Source organism: Hyaena hyaena, unplaced genomic scaffold, assembly GCF_003009895.1.
Source record: "Hyaena hyaena isolate Hyena2069 unplaced genomic scaffold, ASM300989v1 scaffold_1029, whole genome shotgun sequence".
NCBI lineage: Eukaryota > Metazoa > Chordata > Mammalia > Carnivora > Hyaenidae > Hyaena > Hyaena hyaena.
In genome coordinates, this window is record NW_024081661.1 from 402,751 (window position 1) to 427,697 (window position 24,947).

Sequence of the window (24,947 nt, forward strand, 5' to 3'; positions counted from 1 at the left end):
GAAGATCATTTATTAGCATACTCATCAAGTATGAACATAACATCCATTTGGATAATGGCACAGGCACCTCCTTGCTAGGCAGTGATAATGTTCAAGGCCATCCTATTTTGGATGACAGCATTTCTCTTAGACCTTTTAGTATTCAGTAAGGACAAGCTATCATTTAAGGTCTGCTGGGTAAATACAGAAAGGGCTTCTATGTATGATATAACATCTTCCAGGTCAGTGGAGGGAACAAAAATGATGGTCAAATGATCATACCAGTGGAAATCAGAGCATGCCCATCAGGCCTTGAAGAGAGAGGTAGGCAGTTGTTTTTACCATGAAGCAGATTCTCCCCTGTGTCTTGGGAAAACCTCAGGTGCAACAGCCCAATCACCCAGGTGGAAGTCACAGTTAAGATCTGTGTCACATAACTGCAGGGTTCCATTTGGAGTGACCCAATAAATATCTGGGCAGCACAACCAGTCATTACCAAACCAGTCACTATCCTTTAATGTGACAGAATGGCTACACAGCTCCAATGATATCCATCTCATATTTCTAGTACAATTGGGTTGGTTCTGCTTAGAGTGATTTTTGTTGTTCTTGCTCCCAACGTAGGGATGCCTGGCTGTTTAAATGTTCATAACCTGGGGTCATCCACATAAACCCACCCCAATTCTGAGCACAGCCACTCATGGCTCTGATGGTGGTATATCTAGCACTTCAGTTAGTAGTTTGATGAGCTGCCTATGTAGCTTGATTGTCATAAAAAGAATACCATGTCCAGTGTTATTGATAGTGTGTGCTGCAAGCCAGGTTTCTAGATCGGATGAATTAAGAGTACTAGTGCTAGCCTGTTCTTCCTTAATGTACTGCTTTAGGGCTTTTTCAACCCTCCCAGGAGTGGTGATCTGCACCATGGCAATCTTGATCAGCTAGAGAGGAGCAGTTGCCAACATACCCAACAGTTGGATTGATTTCTTTGCTGAGCATATGGGTGGGCCCACGGTGGAAAGATATTTCCATCAGGTGTCCATCCCATGAATGGTCACCACAGGAGCAGCTAAAATCTAGGGTCAAAAGACAAATATTTAGTAGGAACTTGTATGGATGAGGAATCTTCCCCTTCTATAAAAATTGCACTTGTGGACTGATCCTTAGATGTCAGTATTGTGGCTTTAGGAATTTGACCTGGTTGTGTATGCCATTCACGTTAGCCATAAGAAGTTGCATTGCCAGGAGTGAGGAAATAGAATGGTGGAGGAATATTCTGGACTAGGACCCCCATCTTCTCCCCCATTCTTTCCATGGCGCATGTTCCATTCCAGGTATGCATTCAACAAGTCCAGCGTGCAACGTGACAACAGGATCCCAGTGGAGACTGGGTAGGTGTACCTCACCTAGGAGTAAGTTGTGACCCACCCATCTCAGTGGGACAGCTCATTGCAAATTCCAGGAGAAATTTCCTTTCCCCAGTGTGATGGGGTTTGGTGTTCTCAGTACTGTATCATATTGATTTACAGTGAGAATCAGGGCAGTTATCATTTCCTACAATTTCTATTGGGTATTGGGTGTCTCAGCAAAAGTTCCCAGTCTGGCATAGGGGCAACGGGCCCTACTCATTAATCATTCAAATGTATTATAGCCTGGGACAGTATTTTAGTTAAATCTAACCAAGCTGGCATTATTTGTTAGTAATTCAATCTACTGCTTTAATATTCTATTTCCCCTTTTTACCAACCATGCTGCTTATGGATTATAGGGGAGATGGGACCTCCATTGAATGTCATATTCTTCTTCCCAGTCTTGTATACCATGATCTTTGAAATGTGACCACCAATCACTTCAATGAGGGTAACCATGCTCAGCTTCTCTAATCCCCTAATGGAGGCAGCCTGGTTTGCATGGTGATACGGAAAAACTTGGGTCAGACCAGGTTCAGTATCCACATAAACTGAGGCATATTTAGAACCCTTGGCAGAGAGGGGGCCAACACAATAAATTTGCCAGTCCTTCGCTGGTTGGGAACTCTAAAGGATGGCCCCAGACTCCTTTGGCAGCTCCTTGGGCATTGTTCAGAACACATAAGGCAGGCTGCTACTGCATTAACTAAGCAACTAACTGTATTTTAGAAGCAATCCAGCATCCTTGGCAATACGCCATCCCACCTGGGCACTGCACTGGCCACTCTCTCTATGCAACTAATCTTCTGTATCTATTGAAGGGTGAGTTCCTAAGGTTTGTCCCTGAACCTAGGACATTAGCTTCCTGATTGCCCGGGCATGTTGGTGTCTCATGAGCCAGTGAGAACTGCCTCAGGCTCTTTCAGGCAATCCCAAATATCTTCCCACATACCCTGACCTTCTCAGGGTTTATTCATAATCATCCATTCCTCAGTTTACCATTGTCCAAGTCATAGGGTTAAACTTTTTAGAACAGTCCAAATGTCAGTGCAAAGAAAGAGTTAGCGGCTAGGGCTCATGCATGATCAGCAGCCCAACAACTAGGAGTTCAGCCCATTGGCTGCTAAGGTTCATTCCTGTTTCTGCCCAGATGGTGTCAGTGTTGGGCTGAATAGCCACTTCAGTTCTTGTGGACAGATTGCCTCCACTAGATTGATCTCTCTATATACAAGGCACAGGGGAGTATTTCCTCTATTCCCCTTCTACAGGCCTCAGGGACCACCACAAGGACGCAAGAATGAGGGTGGGGACATCTGGAGCATCTACATACTCCTCAGGGCCCAATAGCACCTGCAGTTGTTTTAGAGACAGTGGGCTAGGAGACAAGGTACTCCTTTACTGCAAATACACATGCCACTCACATGGAAGTGTGAGCCATGACAGAAATGGGCCACTTGAGCATATTTTCACCCCACCCCTTGAAAGGAAGAAGTTCTTACTATGATAATGTTGTCCCTTCACAAGAGGCTCTACCTGGAACTGAACACACTGCTAGGAGCGCTCTAGCTCTGTGAGAATATGTTGGATTTCTACTTCCTTCCAAAATTGGGACCAAAATCCCAGAGTGCTCTCTCCTTCTGTTGTCTCTGCCCCAGTGCCCAATCACCCCTTCTGGAGTCAAGCTTTAACACAAGTGGTAGCTCACCTTGAGAGATGCCTAGAGCTTTAATCTGCTTCCCTGATACTTTTGCCTTCTCTAAGGTGACTTGCTGATCCCATCCCCAACCCCACATGGGGACCTTCTTTTACCAGGTAATATAAGGGATGGAGGCACTATACCAAGTGGGGAATAAAAGTCCTCCAGAACTTCAAAATCCCTACAAAAGACTGCCCCTCTTTCACCGTCTTAGGAGTTGGACAGGCTTGCACTTTGTTGATCATAGCTTCCAGAACAACACACATCTCCCCTGACCACACAATATTACTCCCCCAAAATTTATGGTGGTGCCAGGGCCTTGAATTTCCTGTGGGTTCATTGTCCATCTTCTACCTCACAGATGTTCCAACAAAGCCTGCAGCAGAGGGAGGTCTTCATATGCAAACATTACATTATCAATGTACTGGGCCTATTTTACTGATGCAGGAAGAACAGGACAGCTCTTGGGTTGCCATCCCATAACATATGGTGGGGCTGTGCAGGTCACCTTGGGAAGTACTTGAAAGGACCATTGTTATCTCTCTTACATAAAGGCAAATTTATCTTGTGGCTCAATGGCAAGGGGTATACTGAAAAAGGCATTTGCTAAGTCCAGCAGAGAATGGTATATCCTTAGGACCATGGCCAAGCCTCTAAGAGGGTAGCAAAGTTAGGCACCACCATATGGATTGGCAGGGAGAGGCACTACCTTGTTCAATTTTTTTGTAATCTAATCTACTGTCAACCATGATAAGCCATCTGACATTTTATTGTTTATACCAGCCTATTGAAAGAACTATGCAAAGGGCATACAATACCCAGTCGGTGCAGTTTTTGGTAGTTTTTCCTATCTTTTGTCCCTCAGACAATTAATACTGTTTGACAGTTATCATTCTTCATGAGGGTAGTAGCCATACCAGTGGCTAGTTGGTGTTTTCCCTCAGCACTGGTTTGATCACTCTAACCCCGGAGTGGACTTCACTGATAGAGACTTTCAGAATTTGATCTAATAGGTTATCAATGCCCAATATGCCCTCTGGTGTTAGATAAAAATCTCATATTCTTGGGTGGGGCAGAGGAGAATATCCAACTTGCAATGTCAAGAGGGTCTTCCTGACCATAACTGCTTGTCCTATGTAAACATTGTTGGAGCTGAGGGAGCAAGAAAACTTTTGAGGGTTACCATGTATTAAAGTAACATTGGCTCCTGTATCTACCAGAACCATCACCTTTTGTTTATTTCTGGAGGCCCAGCTGATAGTGAGCTCATTGTGAGGCCTCCAATCACCTCCAAGAGTCCTCATCTGAACAGTCTTGGCATGCTTCTTATATGTGTACCATAGGCTCCACTCACTCTGAACACACCTGTATCTTTGAGGCTTCTGTTGGAATAGGAAGGGCATCAGGTATGGTGGGGGCAAATGGGGAAGGACTGCACTGTTGTTTGGGGTTTAAGGCTTTCTACAGGCCAACCACCAGAGTACTGGTTTCTTAGTCTGTCTGTTCAGGTGGGGTCCCTGCAGCAGTGATGTCAAACTGCATTTGCTTGCAGGCTATTTTCACCAGACCCTTTACAGCAGTTGGGAGAGTCTTTTGGCTTTCTAAGCAACCTTTCTGTCTCCAGTCTTCCCATAGCCTTTCCCATTCCTGGGATTTGTCAGTTTTCCCCACATCAGCCATAGATTTTCCAACATCATAAATATCTTGTTCCATAACTGGGTTCAGTGTGGTTATCAGCCTTCCATATCAGGCGCTGGGGCAGTACTGCAGAATCCTAGCTTTCATTCCTGCAATGAATGCAACCCATTCAGGGATTTCAATGACAGGTGTAGATTGCCTGTCTCCATCTCAATTCCCTAAGGCTTTGTTATATCTCCTTCATAGATTTCCAAGGTCCCACATGTTCAGCGAGATGTCCCTCATTGAGCCAAGGCTCCCTGTAGACTGGTATAATTCAATTTATAATGGAATGGGTACCTTAAACCGATTGATGTTGCTCATTTTCTCTGCCTTCTGCCCAGTCAGAGAAATGCTGTGCCCCTGTATCCCATAACTGCACTAACCATGTCTGGCTTCTTGCCCCAGTTTTTTGCTAGAACTTGGCAGCAATACCAATAGATATGCCAATACCCTTTTGGGGGGAGGGGTATGGATGGCATGGGGTGTTCCTTTCATTTCATTGTCAATCACCATTGTATCTTCCCTTTCCCAGGGATTCCACCTCTTCACATCCCAATCAAGCTTCGTCACAAGCTCTAGGACCTGAATTCATAGTATCTTGCACTCTTCTAGTTTTGCAAAATGTTATGCCAAGGGCTCCAATTAATTATCCTGCTCTCTCTGCCTCACCCCTGCCCAAGCGAGCAGAGTAGTGGTAGACATCCACATGTCCTTCTCTAACTTAAGTTCTTCTTTCAACATTCTAACCTGAGACTCAGCCTTTGGTTGGGCATTGGGACAAACTGCTTGCAGTAGAGGCCAGCCTACCACAACAACCATGTATGTCCCTTCTTTGCTACAGTGCACTCTGTGCAGTTACTCAAATAAATGCATTAAATTAGCTGTGGTTTGGTGTGCCTGGGTGGCTTAGTCAGTTAAGTGTCTGACTTTGGCTCAGGTCATGATTTCCCAGCCGATGGGTTTGAGTCCCGCACCAGGCTCTGTGCTGACAGCTCAGAGGCTAGAGTTTGCTTCAGATTCTGTGTCTCCCTCTTTCTCTGCCCCTCATCCACTCGTGCTTTGTCTCTCTCTCTCTGTCTCTCAAAAATGAATAAAGATTTTAAAATAATTTAAATCAGCTGCAGTTTGCCAGGAGCACCTGGCAGTCCATAAGCATCTAACACACACCCTCCTCATACACAGGTGGATGGCCAACTTGGGATTGCCTCACAGCTGCCTTTCCCAAGGCCTATTTCTTTCCTCTCTTGGCAGGCTGCCAATTGTTGGTTCATAACTTTGGAAGCTTCCTGAGTGTAATCTGAAACTAACCCATATATGGGGAGTGAAATATATATTTGGAGAAACCAGAGAAAGAGATAAGCTACTCCGAGTTGGTAGGTGGCAGGTTTAATAAGCAAGAGAACTTATATATGAGGTTTGTGTTGGGCAGTGCAAAACATGTAAATCTCTCACACCCATATGTTAAATCTCAAAAGTTTAGGGGTACTTGAGTGGCTCAGTCTGTTAAGGTCCAACATGGGCTCAGGTTATGATCTCATGGTTCATGAGTTCAAAACCCCGCATCAGGCTCTCTGCTGTCAGCGCAGAGCCCGCTTTTGATACTAGGTCACCCTCTCTCTCTGCCCCTCTCCCACCCGTGCTCACTCTCTTACTCAAGAATAAACAAACATTTAAAAAATCCAAAGAGTTTATACAGAGGCGTTAAGTGGGCTCTGTCATGTATACTGTGCACCTGGTCTTGACACCACATTATCTTAAGGCTGTGCCCTTGGGCAGCTTCTAGCACAAGGACAGCACAGGGAGCACACATTCCAAGGACAGGAAAAGGGCAAGGAGCCTCTGGTTACCTAAGTCCAGCTCACAGGTCAACTAAAGTCTATGTCCTCTTGATGATTTTTTCCAACATCGCAAAACTTTTTTAATTTTCTTTTAATTTTTTTTTTTTCTTGCAAAGGTAGGGGAATTGTTTCCCTTAGCTTCAAGTGTGCAGAAGCTTCACTGGATCCAATCAACATATTTTGATTTGATTGAGTAGGAAATACACAGAAGGATAACACAGGATCGCTTTCATTCAGGGATAATAGTTTCTTGATTAACATAGGCATATATAGAGATTACCGTATGCCACAGAAAAATGCATTATTTATCCTAAACTATCAAGTCTTAGATGTGTGTGGCCCTACAAAAGAATTGATAAAGTCCTGACGATGGCTTAATAAATCTTAAAATTGCATAAGAAGATAAAAGTGAGGCGATCCAGGAATTTCAAAGATAACAATGTTGTGATAGGTCAGAGGAAGCCTAATGTACATTTTATTTAGATTTGTTTATCATGTGCTGCAGTGCACCTCTAAATTTACTTCAAATTCATGTCCATATTCCACATACATACATGTACTATACATAAACACATTTACATAAGCAATAGATGTAGATATATACATGTCATGTCAACTTTTCTTTGAGAAAGATATTTGATGGGATTGGTAGAAGGAAATGGACATGTGTGTTTTAAGAATTTCTCTCCTCCTCTGTCTTTTCTAAGCCTCATATATTTTTTGAGACTAAATTAACCCCCTCCTCAAACACACACACACACACATACGCACACACACGAGATACATATTTAAAACATTCGAGAAAAAAAACCTGTGTTTTAAGAAAGTAGCATGTCAGTGTTATAAGATCTCTGAAAATATAATCCCTAAATTATAAAGAAGTGTAATGTTTTCCAGTTGAATTAGGCTTAGCAAAATTAAACTTTGAAAGTATGTTTTTTTTTTCCCTTCTGATTTTCATGGTGTCATTCAAACAAAGGGAAAGACTGGATTCTGAATAATTCAATGTTCACCACTTGATATAGATGTTCAGATAGCATGGAAAAAATATAAGGTTGAATTTCTATTGAAAATATTTTCAGGGGAAAATTAAAACTTAAGAGGTTTTGAAGCAACATTTCAAATGAAAATCATTATTTAAAATAATAAAACACTCAGAATTTGATATAGGGAGATTAGCCATCCGATCTCACACTGAACTTATTACATGCACACGGTTATTATGTTAAAACTTCTATAGTGAAACAAATTATAAAATATTATTAATGCTAGTTGTACTACTATCACATTTAGTTTATTGCTACCAGAAACCTATTTAGTCATTATAACATTTTACTACTACTACTACTACTACTACTACTACTACTACTACTACTACTAATTTTTTAAAGAAAATAAAGATAGCTGTTTAAACAAAAGGTTCTCACATAAGCTGGAAATTATAAATCCCCGTTTTCATCCTTTGAAGTCAAGTTTTTCACAGCATACCTGAATTCCTAAGTCATTAGCAATTACTATTAAAATATTACTGCTAATATTCTGACTTAATTATTAAAGTTTATATTTAATTTCATGTGAGTTCATGAGATTAATTTCTTATTCTTTTGAAACTAAAATTACTTATTAATGATAATAGCTTTCCAAGTTCTATTTTTCTTAAAATATCTGTCATTTTTCCTACATAAAGACTTTATTTTTCCCATACCACTGTATATTTTATGTATATGTAGTTTCTTTCTCAGTCAAATCACTGAAAACAAACTGATATTTTGATATTGATCTATTATTTTAAAACAATTTAATTAAGGTCATCATTTCAATTTTGCAAAAAACCTTAGGAACATATTCAATTTAGTAAACTATATTATTTTCCATTCAAACTTGCATTCATCTTCCACACATCACAGAGAGTACCAGAAGAAACTTAATGTGCCTGAACACTCTGATTATGTCAGTTCTATGTTCTCAGAGAGATTTTGTTCTTCCAAATACTATATTTTCTTTTTATTTGTGTCTTATATTTTCAGAATTGTTCGGCTTCGATTCCATCCATTAACCAGAAATAGATATCTGGTACCTCACTATATGTATATAGACATACTCCATATACATGTATATATTCATATATAAAAACACATTTCACTGGGTCAACAAATATTGGATATTGGCTATTTTTTAGGTAAGATATGAAATTCACTATCCTTTTAATCAGAGCAAAGTATCTTTTAAGAATGATTAAGAGTTAACTAACAACTTCATTACTCCTAAGACTTGAAACCACTTGTATGTTTTTTTCTGCATATTTCCAATCAAACTTTGATTAAGTTGTTTCTGTTTAGTCAGAAAAATAGCCCAATTATACTGAAAACGTGTATTTGAATTTCAACTTTTTTCAGATTTAAAAAGTGAAGTCATTAAGTTCAGAAAACCTTACATCAAACATCTTTTGGTCTTCCTTTGAAGATAATCAGAGTTTTCCCCTTTATACAAAACGAGGATGTAGTTCTGTCTTATTCACATATTCTACAATCAGGAATGTGCTAGACATTTTAACAATGAACTACAACAAACCCCATAGAAAACAAAATCCTACCCTCAAAGAAATATAGTTTATGTGGAGAAATAGCAATGAGAGTGTACTACAATTAGGTGGGCTTTAGATGTTGATAAATATTTAAATAACAATTTATAACATTTTTATTATTAAATTTTGAATTCCTAATAAATTTTTAAGTAGTATCCATTTTATGTTTCTCAGTTTATGAATGTGGAATAGGATCCAATAACTTTCCACAATCACACAACCAATTACCAACATAGCTGAAACAAGAACTTAGGTATCTCCAATGGTAGGCAAAATGCTTTCAGTTATTTTGCCCTGATATATGATTTAGCATCAAGAATTAATTCTGCTGTGTATATGCTTTTGTTAATGCTATTGTTAATGTTCATAGCAAGAAATAAAAACTAACAAATTAATGAAATTCTGCTTTCTAGCATAGTTATATATTTGTTTAATAAAACAAAGACTTATTCTAATAAAAATTATGACCATCCTTATTAGAATTTTTAAATAATGAAAATCTCTGTGACAGAGTAAGATATCCTAGAGAATGGAGACTGCATCCACCTCTGCATTTTATCCTCAGTACATGGCACAAAGCAAAGAAAAATATTTATCAGCACTACACTTTTGTCTAAGCCTGGTCGACTGCTTATAAAATTCAAACACACCAAGTACTTGTAAGCTTTAGCCAATAAGCATAATTAGTCTGACATGTTGGGGAAGGTGTGCTTGCTTAGTAATTTAGGTAAAATATTTCTTCTGTAAACAGCAGAATAAATGCTAAATATTCTTTGCTACTAGTAACATAGAAGGGTAATTTTATTAGGAGGTGGAAGAGGTATTGCTTGAGTTATGTGATTTCATCAGCTTTGTAACAAAGTATGTTTGGGATTTTAGCAACAAGGCATTATATCTAAAATAAAAGATATCTACTTCCTGCCCAAGAGGAGCATAATAATCCATATCCATCATGTGGGCCTCAGTGTCAGATCAAGAATCAATCAGCCTGATCTTGATAATCACCCTGATCTATATAAGATAGAAAAGTAACAGGCTTTGGAGACCTCAATTCTGTTCTTATTTTACTAGCCTTCACTAAGTAACATCATCTCTTTTGAGAAATAGTTTCTATATCTGACGGATATATTTAGAACTTTACATCCTGAAGCCAGGGAATTTACTTTCTTCTCAAGTGCACATGGCACATATAAAATATAGAAAATAAACCTACCTCTGTGATAATTTATATAAATCTTATATTAAGGACTTGACTTGATCAGGAGGTGAAGAAAAATCATGATTGATGGGCTATAAACAATAGTTTTGCAATGATGAGAAAGGAGGTGCCAAAAGCAAAAATTGCTGCTATGTTAGATAAACAAAATTTAATTTTTTTTGAACAGGTGTGTGGCCTACATTTGAAAGTCATAATGTAGAAGTTAAAGAATAAGAAAATTGGCCCTCATAGTAACCTTGTGATGAAGGGCTATTTTTTTTTTTTTAACATTTCTGAGCTGCATTGGGAAAAATACAATTAAATAATGAGTGACAGACCTACTGTGAGTTTTAATTCAAACAATGCACGTAAACAAACTTAGGGCAGAAATTAATACAGAGCTGAAAAGCAAATGATTGGTCTTTTTCCATGTTTTAATTTAGTCTAGATCTATAAAGTGATAGTCTTTTCTTATTTTTTAAATGATAGTATTTTCTAATTCATGTAAAATTAGGATTCAAATTCCAAACTTGAAGAAGAAAAACTTCACCTGACTGCTATGTCTTTTAAACATATGTCCTATCACTGATATGTCTATGTCGTGATGATTCAGGGAACACTGCTGCTGATAAACAATTAAAAAGCAAAATCTTAAAATAACTTAGTTTCCAGGAAGTGCACCCTATTATAATTTTTGAGAAGAACATGTGGGATTAAAAGTTTCTTAAATATAGTCATGCTGCTATTTAAGAAAGAGGATAAAATACAATTTTTTAAAATCACATTTAATTATTCAAATACATTTTAACTTTGTGTCTCCCCTTGCACTGAATAGTAACTAAAACTATTCTTAAATAATTTTATTAATTACAGAGTTTCTAATGGGGTTTTAGAAATAAAAAGGATTTTCAGTCAGGCAGAAAGAATGTTTAAATTCTGCCCTATTTATTTAACAGTGTGCACCTTGGGACAAGTTGGTTGCCCTTTGTAGATCTCACTTTTCCTAACTTGAAGGGCTAAGGGAACTAAATCTTCAATACCTAAATTCCAGTTATGTAATATGAGTTTTAGATAATATAAAAAGACCCTAGCACAGCACCTACCACGGAAGGGGCAAAGATTGCAAATGATTACAAAGATTATGATCATGATAAAATATTGCTGTTTCAGGTAAATATTATAAGCAAACCGCACTATGTAAAAATTAACGAAACAATGTATAGCTTTAAAATATCCCAGATTTATATAATCCTTAAGCCTAGAAAACCATTTTTCGGTTTACTTTCTGGAAAAAAATCCACAAATGTCCTACATAGTTTTATGCATTTGGAATACATGGGTTTATATTTAATAGTAAAGAGCTTTCAATTAAAATATAGACAGAAAGGTTGAATTAGAAATAAAATGATGAGGGTAATGTTGAAGTCAGCCTTACTGAGGGATAAGAAGGAAAGATATTTCTATGAAGACAATTATTGAGAGTTAGAAATTCATCAAAGGGCTATTAATTAAAAAATATCACAGAACACGCACTCCTAATTACTTTTTAGCAGATAATTAAATCTTTCTTTAATAAAATAAAGCTGAGAGTTAACAAGATAGTGAAGCATTTGCCAGCTTCATATAAGGAGAGAAGGAGGATTGAGAGCATTAAGATTATGCTTGTCCTGGGTACTGCCAATCCCTAAGCGGTGGTGGAGAGGAACTCTATTTTTGACAGCATCTTAGTCCCTTTGGGCTGCCATGCAAATTACCACAGACTCAGCAGCTTAAACAGTAACCATTTATTTCTCACAATTCTGGAGGTTGGGAAGTCCAAGATCAAGGTGCTGGCAGGTACAGTGTTTGGTGTGGTCTCACTTCCCGGCTCACAGGTAACTGTGTTCTCACCACGTTCCACACAACAGAGAACAGAAATAGGGAAAGTAAGCTCTCTAGAGCCCTCTTCCAAGGCCATGAATCCCAATCATGAACGCTCTACCTTCATGACCTGATTATCTCCTAAAGGCCTCACCTCCTAAATACCATCTCATTAGGATTAGTATTTCAACATACAAATTTGGGAGGGACACAAACATCCACTCTAAAACATATAACCTCACAGAACTAAAACAATACAACTAGAGGCAAAGGCCAATAAAACAAATAGACTTTAGCAAACCATTTCCTTCCTATAATTCCAAAGGCTCCACACAAAACTTGAATGTAATAAAATCATCCCTCATAATAATGAATGCCAGTTTGGAATAATATAAATAGAGAAGAAAATCTCAAACCATGCAATTGTATTAAGTTAAATAAAGATTGCTACAATCCAAAGATAACAAGCAAAAGTAAATGAGAATCCTTCTCTGGAGTAAAATAATATCATAGATAACATGATCCTAATCCTCAAATTTCTTCTATAAATTCTTTTTCAATGACAATATACAACACATATGATCAGATGAACCATGCAAAGAAAAAAGGTGTCAAGATGATATAAACAAGAAACTTCAGAAATGAGAAAAAATAAAGCATAGAAATTACAAATACAGATACATAGAAATTACAGATATTGGCACCATCAGGCTCAGACTGAAAAGCTAAGCTTCAGCAGAGTACCAGAAACAATAAAGACTTAGCAGATTGAAGAAAAATTTTTTGTAGAATTTTGTGCAGTGAGTAATATAATAAATAAAACAAGGAATCAATGGATATACTGAGGAGAAGACTATAGAAAGTGAAACAGAAATGATGAATTGGAAATCTGACCAAAACAAAGCAAAGTTTAGAGACAAAAATTTGGAAAATTTTATATAGGAGAAAAGAAGCAAAGAGGACATAGGAGAAACTCTGGCATATGTTTAATTAGAGTCTCAGAAGTAGAGAAGCATGTTAATTAATGAGACAGAAAAAATAATAGGAGGTAGCATTTGAGAACTTACCAAAATGCACAGACAGTCCACTATTTCAAGGAATTTTACGATGCCAAGTAAGATAACTGTAAAGAAATCTACTCATAACCCATCAAAATAAAACCAGAGAAAACCCAAATCAGGCCAGCCATCAGTTACTGGGCAGAAAGCCTATAGGACAGTGACATAGAAGATGAATGTTAGTGGGATACAGAGGCACTCCACCAGCAACCAGACACCAGCCTGGGCAAAAGAAGCCTCTGAGCTGCAGCCAGAGCCCACATGTGGTCAAGAGGAAGGCCCTGGTGCAAGATGGCACTTTGTGTTTCCTGAAGGTTCAGACAAGGTGAAAGATAGTGTCCCCCAACACTGACAGCTAGGGTGTACAGAGCCTGGCCCAATCTTACTTTGTGCCTTGCAGGCCTTTTTTGGGAGTTGTTTGGAGGGGACCTTTGGCTACCCATCTGGCCTCCCTGTACCAGCTGTCCCACTTCTGGCTCCCATAACTGCTGGTCATGGGCCAGGGCCAGGTGCTCAGGAATGAACCCACCATGTACCAAAGCAACCTGGGCCCAGAGTTCTATTTATTGCTGCTCATACCACTATCTATCTATCTCAGGTGTGGAACTAGAGCTCTCCTCAAATGCCTGCAATTATAACCGAATGCCCACTCCACTGTGTTCACCCCTTTCTGTACTTCAGAGTAGCTGACAGCCTTCTCCAAGGTCTTGTATATTGTCCTGGTTGCATGTTTGACATTGGTGAATGAGGTCAGGTTTGTGCAAATACATAAAAGTGAAAAAATATCATTGTCAGCAACAACAAAAAGGAGGGTGGGAGAGGGAATTAAGCCAGATATAAAGGAAAAATATTACATAATTTTTATTATATGAAATACCTAAAGTGGGTGATTCATAGAAACATAAAATAGATTAGAAGTTACCAAGGATTAGAGGGGAGGGGGGAATAGAAAGTTATTGCTTAGTGGTTACAGAGTTCCTGTTTGGACTGACGAAAAAGTTTTGGAAATAGTATTGATGCTGTACAGCACTGTGAATGTGACTAAGCCACCGAATCGTTCACTTGAAATGGTTATTATGGTAATTTTAGAACATTTTACTACAATAAAAATGTACAAATTAAAAATAGTTCTATAGGAGCACCTGTGTGGCTCGGTTGAGCGTCTTGACTTTTGGTTTCGGCTTAGGTCACGATCTCATAGTTCGTGAGTTCGAGCCCCATATTGGGCTCCACACTGACAGCAAAGGGCCTGCTTGGGATTCTCTCTCTCCTGCCTCTGGCCCCTCCCCTTCCCACTCGCACATGCGCTCGCTCGCTCTCTGTCTCTGTCTCTCTCGTTTAAAATAAATAAACTTAGGGGCGTCTGGGTGGCTCAGTCAGTTAAGCATCCCACTTCGGCTCAGGTCATGATCTCACAGTTCGTGGGTTCCCGGCTCCTGTCGGACTCTGTGCTGACAGTTAGCTCGGGGCCTAGAGCTTGCTTCAGATTCTGCGTCTCCCTCTCCCTGATCCTCCCCTGCTCATGCTGTCTCACTCTCTCTCAGGAATAAATAAAACATTAAAAGATTTTTTTAAATAAATAAAAAAAATTTTAATAGTGCTATAGATATTCTAGACATAAATAATATATTTTTATAATTACATGTAGTTAAAAATCTTGCCACAGTGAAAACTCTGCCTCACTGTTGAATTCTATCTAATATTTAAGGACTAAATAATGTCAGTAATACTGATTTTATAGATTATCCTAAGAAAGAGAGCAACCAGATATCTTCTCCCACTATTTATGAGCTAGCATAATCTTGATCCTACAACCCAACAAAGACTAGAAAACAGAAATTACATTGTGATGTCACTCATAAAATTAGATGAAAAATTCCTAACTAAAATGCCACTAAGTAAATAGGACCTCAACATAAAAGAAAATTCATCATGTCCACATTGAGGTTACCACAGAAACACATGTTTTTATTTACCATTAAGAAGCAATGCATAGACTCACCACAATAACAGAATAAAGAAAAAAATTGTGAATTTACATAATAAATGGGAGGGAAAATCTTGCAGCAATTAGAAATAGAATAGAGTTACCTTGTTTTGTAAAGAAAACCCAAATCATATTTCTATCACTAATCTCAGATGATATGTCTGTGTAGATAAACCTAAATGTAAAAGATAGAGATATTAGCTTTTATAAGAAAATGTCTTTATTAAGCAGAATAAAGTACTATCCATAAAGAAACATTTAATAAATTTGATTAAATATTGAGAATTACCTCTCCAAATGACACCATTGGGTTAAAATTTTTGTTAAGACTGAGAGAAGGTATTTAGGACATATGTATCTAATAAAGAAATCATAACAATAACATATAAATAAGTTTTTATTTATCAATTAGGAAGAAGATGGAAAACCCAACAGAAAACTGGGCAGCAGACTTAGGCACTGATGGAGAAAACTGTAAGCAATCAACACAGGTAAGCAACACATTTTCATAAAATTCAAACTCACAATGATATACCAGTACACACCTATTAAATAACAATGGTTATGATATATAAAAACAGGAACACTCATCCATGGCATCCAGAGTTAAGGATGGTAAGGAGGGTAAATGTCTTAATTATTTAGGAAAATAGTTTGGCACTATCTAGTCAAAAATACACGTATGCCATAGTCTTTCAACTCTGTTACAATATGGTTACCCTACAGAAGTGAATGAATTTTTGCACTATCAGGCTTAAATAAAAATATTCAAATTGGAATATTTATAATAGCCCATGATTAGAAACAGTGCAAATTCCCTTGAATAATACAATTAACAAATAAATAGTGGTTTATCCACCCAGGGAAATACTTGTATAGCTACAACTATAAGCAACTCAAAAGATAAATCTTATAAAAAACAAAGTTTGAAGAAAACAAGGCAGGCAAAAGAGAATTCAAAATATCACTGATATCATTTGCATAAACTTTAAAAATGGGCAGGGCCAAAGGATGAATAGGTGGTAAAATTATAAAAATAAAGGGAAGGAAGTAATTAATATAAAACTAAGACTATGGAGAAAGTAGAGTGGTATGGAGAGAGGTTTCTAAATATTAGTAACATTCTCTGTCCTGGGTGTGATTACCTGAGCATTCTCTTTGTAATCTGTTAAACTGTACATTCATGTTTCATACATTTTTTCATACATTGTACTTCACAACAAATGAAAAGATAGGTTCACAACACCACATTCTTCTTTCACACATCTGTGTGTATGTGTGTGTGTTATACAGTGTGTATCAAGCTATTACAAGAGCAGCTTCCAAGAAATCATGAGGTAAATTTCAACCAGAATGCTTAAAGAGATAAATGAATGAATTATATTTGAGTCATGGGTAATATATATTGTCTCTTGTCAGACATGTCTCATTTCCCTAGTCAGAGAATGATACTCACACTCACAGACTGATTCCCCAGAAAGGTTTTTTCTTTTGATGCTCTGATTTCAATTCATGGCAAACACCATGTGCCTAATCCACCCCCCTAATCTCAGTCATTTCTGACGTGTAGCATTTTGCCCTTATTCTGTTAAGTGATTCATAGTCATACCCCATTTTCCTGCATATGGTCCATATGACATCATTGCCATCCTTTCCACTGCAAATGCCCTTGTTAGTTCAAATTCTCTTCTTACCACGTATCTTAATTTTTTTTTTTTTTTTTTTTTTTTTTAGAGAGGGAGAGTGCATGTGCAGGGGGAGGGTAAGAAGGAGAGAGAGAAGTGGGCTCCATCCCAGGATCCTGGGATTATGACCCGAGCCAAAATCAAGAGTTGGTCACTCAACGAAGTGAGCTACCTAGGCACCCTGCATATCTTAATTTCATGGCCTCAATCACTAGCCTAAAGATCTCTCTAAGTATTCTAATACCAATGTGAATTATTTTATTAATATTAATAGTACAAATATCGACCATGCTAATTAAGCTTTTTTATATAAACCTCTGAGCTAATACATCATCTTATGAATCTTTATTTAATCTTTATATCATCCTAAAGATGTTGTGTTCGAAAAAATAGGCAAAGACATTTTGGATAAATTGTCCAAATTCACACAACTGGTAAGTGACAAAGCTGGAACTCAAATCCAAAGCTCATACTCTTAAGTAGTATAAATAGTATAAAGTAGGCTAAAATAAAGTAAAAAAATGTTCATGTAACAGCACTGTTCTCCATGATCTGGTTCCAGTCTATAATTTCAGCTGTGTCACCAATGATGTTTTTTCTTTCTTCATCATTCACATTATATCTTCCTCCATTCTTTTGTAACAACTGTTCTTTTCCACTTGCCTGTCTCATCTCAGTTCTCCAATTAAAATGCCATTCCTCTGTCAAGACCCTGCACAGATGAACTCCCCCAAGAAGCCTTCAATGAACAATCAGTAAGAATTATCTCTCTTTGTGGTGTCCTTCCTGAGGACACTGTGCTAGTTAGTGCCTTTATGAACATTCCTTTTTAATTTGCAAAATAATTTGTACACATGTCATTGCATTGATTATTGAAACATGGCCTACAAAAGCCTTCATGATCTACCTCTGCCTATTCCTCCAGTGTTAGACCCTACATCCATTCACTCCATCAATCCCAACCTACTGATTTCTTACTGATCCTCCAAGGCCTTCACCTCTAGGCCTTACATTGACCTTTGCTTTGCCTTCTCCCAACCCCTTTCATCTTACCATTTCTTCTCCCACTTCTACGGGATCCCTACTTCTCCTTTAGGTCTTGAATCAAAGTACATATTTCAGGACAGTCTTCCTTCTGGTGCCCAAATCTGGCCCTACCACTCCCTTGCTACTCCCACTCACATGATACTTTGTATTATATCTGCACAGATTTTATCACAATTTGCATAAAGTACACTTCTTTGTGGAATTGTTTAATTTCTCATTCACTATGCTATTGCTGAATGAGAATAGAGACCACAGCTTTTTGTAATCAATCCACAATGCGAAGCCCATGTCAGGTCTGTTGTAATAACTCAGTAAATACTTTAACAGTTAGAGTCTTGCAGATATAAACAATATTTTTAGCACCACCTTGAAATGTGAGGGCTCACAAACTGGTTTTCATAGTGACCCTGTCTGTACATTCAGGTCAGGTTTAAGCAGAATAGAACTACCCTTTCATAGGTTTACCACTGATTTAATATCAATCCTAACTAACAGAAAATATGCAGGCCTATCTAAATGGGAGAGGACTTATTTATCTAAATCCTGTTGCATAGAGGATGATCTTCATGAATCAGGTTTTATTTATCCTGTTTTAGATATAGCTCTTCTAGTGAGGAAACATAAAGCTTATGCATCATTCTATTTTTATCCAATTTGCCTCCATTCTGTTTATATCTACATTTCCTATATTTGCTAATATCTACTTGGTTCTCTTTCACTGTCCTTTACTCGGCAATATAACCCTTACTGCATTTTAATCATTTTAATACCATCCGTACCTAACTTACAGGATCTGCTCATAAATTATAGGATTTGTGCCTCTGACATCCTTGTATTAATACTGTTTTTCCATCCTGTTTTCTCCATCTGTCTCCATCACCTGTCTTTTCCCTTTTTTGCCCCTCTATCTTTTCTGCCAGCTGGTGTTTTACTAATGTCTTTTCAGTCTTTTCCGCCTTTTCAGAATAATCTGTATATCTCTTCCTTGCTAGTAAATTGCCAAGCAGTGGATTTCTAAATAGCTGAAACTCAGGTATGGGCATTTTAACTTGAGGCCCCAGAACAAAACTAAACATGGCCATTGAACTACACGTCCTTAAAATGTCCTTGGGCACACCCTCAGATGCACTAGAGAGCCTTGGGCAGAGGTGTCTCTCACTGTTGCAACTTCAGTGGCATTTTTAAAATCTTTTTTTTTAGGACTCCTGGGTGGCTCAGTCTCAGTTAAGTGTCTGACTCTTGATTTTGGCTCAGATCATGATCTCACTGTTTGTGGGTTCAAGCCCCATGTAGGGATCTGTTCTGACAGCACAGAATCTGCTTGAGATTTGGTGTTTCCCGCTCTCTCTGCCCCTCCCCTGCTTGCATTCTCTGTTTCTCTCTCAAAATCAATCAATCAATCAACATTAAAAAAAATCTTGTTTTATCAGCTATTTACAGGCCGTGTTTCCAAAGCTCTGCATGAACTGCATTTAACTGGAAACTGTGTCCTTTGCCTTATTTCTCCCTTTGCCCCATTTCTTTTTTTTTGTCCTTAAAGAACAATGAGTTTCTGCACTGACTTAGAGTTATCCAATTATTTCTATTTCTATCTATTCATTTCACAATAGGCTTTTTATATTTTCAGGAAAAAAAATTAGAGCCATTCTAATACATCCCGCTCTTCTAGGACTCAAGATGGCTAATACTTCCAGATCATTATGAGGAAATAAGTACATTTTTACCTCTTAAGAAAACCATCAATAATTATAATTTATTACCAGATTCTGAGTTTGGAACATAACCACATTGCAGGAAACTGGGATGAAATATGATGCAAGTGTAAGCAACGACTTGGGACCTAGGATATGATGGATCTAATACTTAAGACATGTCAAAGGCCTAATGTTTACCATTCATATGGAAAGTAGAATAAAATAAGGATCCATGAGAAGTCATACTTACATTGTAGGTGTCCAGAAAGTTGTTGGCCATCATGCCTTTGAAATTTGGAAAAAGTTGATCTACACTGAACAGAGATCACCGAGGGTTTTGGAAGAACAGATACATTCGGGGAAGTCAAAAGGAGCTCTGAGGGTCCTGCCTTCTCCCCTCCCTCCCCCACCTCTTCCCTCCTACACTTCCTTTTCTTTTAGTTTCTCTCCTCTTCTTTCTCCTCCTTCTATTATTCTCTGTGTGTGAGTTTATTTGTGTGTGTGTGTGTGTGTCTTTTATTCTCTCTCTCTCTGTTTATATTAATTAGAATTTTACCAAGTTTCATCCAATTTTAACTTCTGGGAAGCATACTTTTCCCAGGCTATTTATCCTAAAGTTTAAGCTGAGAACTAAACAGGGAGAAAGGTTGATTTCCCCTGGGAGAAAAGGTAATGTTACGTTAAACATTTAAACATAAAAATAACTGTCAGTCAAATGTTGTTTTTATAATTTATTGGAATGCTTTAGTATTCTAGTGTCTAGGTTTCTCTTGTCTGTCACTTGTTGATTACTGCATTGTCAGTTGAAAATGAAGCCAGCTGTGGCTGTGGCAATTAGCCTCATTTGCTCTATGGGTGATATTTCAATTGATAGGCTTACATCCTATTCTACTTCCTTTACTGGAATAAAATCTCTTTCAGCAATCAACATGTGACTTTTTACCATCACATTCTGTTATTGATATTAAATTGTCTCAAATAATTAATGTTGTTCTTGAAAATCTTTTATGTAAAAAAAATGAAATAATTACAGACAAGTAATTTCATAGAGCAATCTTACAAATGAGACTTATGGCAGCTAAAGTTCCTTTCTTTATACTTTCTCTCATAATTTCATTGTAGTTTGTTATTTTAAAAAGTTTTTTCACAAGTACATATTTTAAAAAACAGTGATTTCAAAACTCATACTATGTATAACTTCTAGATCTAAAAAGAAAAAGCAAAATCCATTTTGATCCCATTTGTTTGGTAGTGGATAACATATTTACATATTATATTTTGTCTTCATAGGGGTTAATATGGTAGGTTGCTGGGCAAATCTAGAAACAGCCAGAGCCTGAATACAAGACAAGTTTGTGGCAACATTAGCAGGCAGAAATCCTAGTTATGGATATGACACTGTTAAAAAGAAGGGAGGGAATATTCAAGCAGTGGAGCATAAGTCAAGGATTAATAAGATGCTAAGCAGAGCATCTTCTAACAAAGCAGAAGAACTCAATGAGTAATTTATGAATTAGGTAATGTGCTCATTCAAGAAAGGCTGAATCTTAAAATAGGAAGGAGCTGGGTACCAAGTGAGACTCCAGGAATAAAGGAAGATAGATGAAATTTACTTTATCTGTTTTGTAAATGGAATAAACTGAAGATCAACAAGTTAAGTTGGCCATACAATTATTGTGATGTAGAGTGTGATGTCAATTCAAATCTAACTATTCATCCCCAATCAAAATCATTTTTGTACATTTATCAACAATAACACAATAATAATAGTGACTGGATGAAACAGACTCTTACCTACACATTTTATATATTATATTTCATGTCTAATTTGTATAATGACTCATATATAATTTTACCCCCACTTAGAAAATAAAGAAATTGAAGAATAGAGGTTAAGATTAAATCCATAACCAACTGATTCCAGAGACCTAGCTTACAGTCACTAATAAAAATCTTAGTAAGTCTCTGCATTGGAATTTGAGTGCATGGTCTGTTATGAAAATCTAGTTTTTAGTAGTGCCTTTTTAATATGCTCTTCCTTTGACTTGGGCCACTTTGCCTGGGCCTTCTTCTGTAGGACCAAAGTCTTCAGTCCCTGACCACTGTCTAAAGCAGCACGAGTGACTCACCCTCCCTCAGTCTCATCAAGTGTATTTTCTTTACAATACTTTTTTTCTAAAATCATCTTACTTACATGTTTACTTATACATTATCTGCTTTCCTCAACTAAATTTAAGCTCCAAGAAAATCACATCCATTTATTCACCATTCCTGTATAAAATTACCAATAACTAGCAAGTGGCAGGCAATCAATAAATACTTATTGAGTGAATACAAAGAAAGGAAATATAGAAGGTCAACAAAGTAAATTTTCACTCAGTACTTACTTCAGCGAAAAAGTGAAAATACCTAAAGCCTGGAAGTGTACAAAAATGGGTACTTTCATATCTTGGTGGAGATACAGATGGTGAAGTTCCTGTGTGGAAGTAATGCAAATTACAAACTAGAATTATTTAAATATCCATATTCTATGACTCAACAACCCTCTTTTTTTCCTAAGAATATTTCCAGAATAATGACATTTTAAATAGTTTAAGGATGTGTGAGAAATGTATGCATATTATAATAAAAATTATACTTATGTTTTGTAAAATTTGACATTTAAAAAGAAATGAAAATGTAATCAATGGTAATCAAATGGAACATAGTTGAACAAATTATATGGACAACTATGCAACCACAAAAGAACAATAGGGCATTAAATGTTATTTTTACTACTCTATTGTTTTCTTGGTAGCACACAAAAGAAGTAAAATAAAAAATTATAAATGTTCATGAGTAAGAAGACTGCAAAATGCCAGGATACATTTCAACTAATTATGAAATTCTAATATGATTTTCATATAAAATATCCTTATTGTGGGAGAAACACAATTCACCAACAGTATGGATATTACATAATAGCAAAAAAAAAAAAAGGAATGAAAGAAATATTATTTTGGCAAGAGATAGGGATGCAAGATAGAGGAGTTCTAACATTATCAAAATGTATAATAGTAGGTAATTAAAAAAATACTTGCATAGAATAATAGGAATTAAATGAATAAATTTGAAACAAATCAGACTGTATAAAATAATTTAAGGTGATATGTTTTAAAATATTTCACATATGTAGGGAAGACAATTATTCAATAAATGGTTATTTTAATAATGAGACATTATGTCTTATTAAAAATCAATTCTAAATAGATTGAGATAAATCATAAAAGTAAAAAAAAATCTTTGAAATATAGAAATATTTGAGTACTTATGAAATTTCTAGAGGAAACTGCTTAAATTTAAAACTAATGAGGGAAGGGGGGCATCAAATAGGGCAGCAGAGTAAGAGGACCTTACACTTGTCTGGTCCCATGAATAGAGCTAGGTAACTATCATATCATCCTAAATACCCCAGAAGTGAGCCTGAAGACTGACAGAGCAAACTTCTTAACTTAAGGGAGGAAAGAGGCCACACTGAAGAAGGTAGGAAATGCAGAGACATGGTATAGGGTAGAAATAGATTATGAGTGCTATGAAAGGGATTGACCTGTGGTCACAAAGGTTAAGAGAGTGAGGAGCTCACAGGGGAATGCACAAGGATAACATTTCCTCAAAACTATTGACTTAGAAAATGAGAGGGGCTGAATTTCATGACTTCTTGTAACCAGTGGGGCTTAAAGTCTGGAGTTTTAAAATTCAATGGGCTTCGCCTGGATAAAGCCCAGAGGGTACTGTGCTGCTCCTGGAGAGAAGGCAGCCAAACAACCCAGGGACAGACAGCATGGAAAGAGGGACCTGCAAAATGTCTGAAACATACAATGGGGAGATTATCTGCTCCTCTTGGAGAGTGACCCTGGTAGGCAACATTCATACAGATGCCTCTTCAGGAGCAGGTGAGTTGGCCAGTGCTCTCCCCTACCCCTCAGCATAAACACAGAGCTACCAGTGGAAGGCAATGCAATGTCAACACTGGCTGACTGACTAGCTTACACCAACCTCCACCCCCCGGGCTCTGTGGGACTGCCCTTCTCAGTCAAGTTTGCCTCAGTCACAGCGTGGTGGGCCCCTCTCCCCGAGGACCAGCACAGGCCGCTGTCCACACCACATCTCCCAACCAGAAAATTCTGCGGGCCTCTGTTCTGGTGGAGTCGGTGTCGGGTCTCATTTCACAAGTAGACCAGAGCACCACCCTCAGCCCAGGGACTCAACAATGCCCACAGCCTGCAGACAGCTTCTGCGGATGGCTGGCCTGAAGGACAGAGCAGCCAAAACCCACCTGCAGAGTGCATGCAGCACACACCAGAGACACTCCCTGAAGCACCAGGCCCTTGGCACTACATGACCTCTTCTTCATAAGGAGAGGAGCAGAAAAATTAACTGCTTTTCTTAAACACATAAAACAAAGAGTTAGACAAAATGCCAAAACAGAGGAATTCATCCCACTTGAAAGAATAAGATAAGGCCAAGGCCAGAGATCTATATAAAACAGATATAAGTAATATGCCTGATGGAGAATTTAAATACCACTCAATCTCACTGGACTTGAGAAAAGAATAGAAGAGTTCAGGGAGACCCTTACCACAGAGATAAAAGAGTTAAAAAAGATTCAATCAGAGATGCAATAAATGAGATTCAAAACAGGCTGATACAATGAACACAAGACTGGAAGAAACAAAGGAATGAATAAGTTACAGAGAAGATGAAGTAATGGAAAATAATGAAGCTTAATAAAAGAGAGAAAGGCCTTGGGAATTATCTCATTTCCCACCCCCCAAATTATCTGATTTGTTAGTATACAGCAGTTTATAGTAATCTGTTATCACACTATGTATTTCTGTGGTTAGCTGTTGTATTGTTTTATCTTCCATTTCTCATTTTTTTTAAATGTTTTATTTATTTCTGAGAGAGAGAGAGAGACTAGGGGAGGGCCAGAGAGGGAGAGGGAGACACAGAATCTGAAGCAGCCTCCAGGCTCTGAGCTAGCTGTCAGCACAGAGCCCGACACGGGGCTCAAACCCACAAATCGTGAGATCATAACCTGAGCCGAAGTCAGACGCTTAACCAACTGAGCCACCCAGATGCCCCTTATTTTGGTTTTGAGTCTTCTCTCTTTTCTTAACTAATGTAGTTAAAGCATTGCCAATTTTGTGGGTTTTTTTTTTTTTTTTTTAAGATAACCTGGTCATTGCTTTC

The 24,947-nt window shown here is 37.6% G+C and overlaps 1 pseudogene; it reads left to right on the forward strand.

Annotated features, from left to right (window-relative positions):
- The first annotated feature begins 1,299 nt into the window (after positions 1 to 1,299).
- LOC120223696 overlaps positions 1,300 to 24,947 on the forward strand; it is a 98,991-nt pseudogene continuing 75,343 nt past the window's right edge.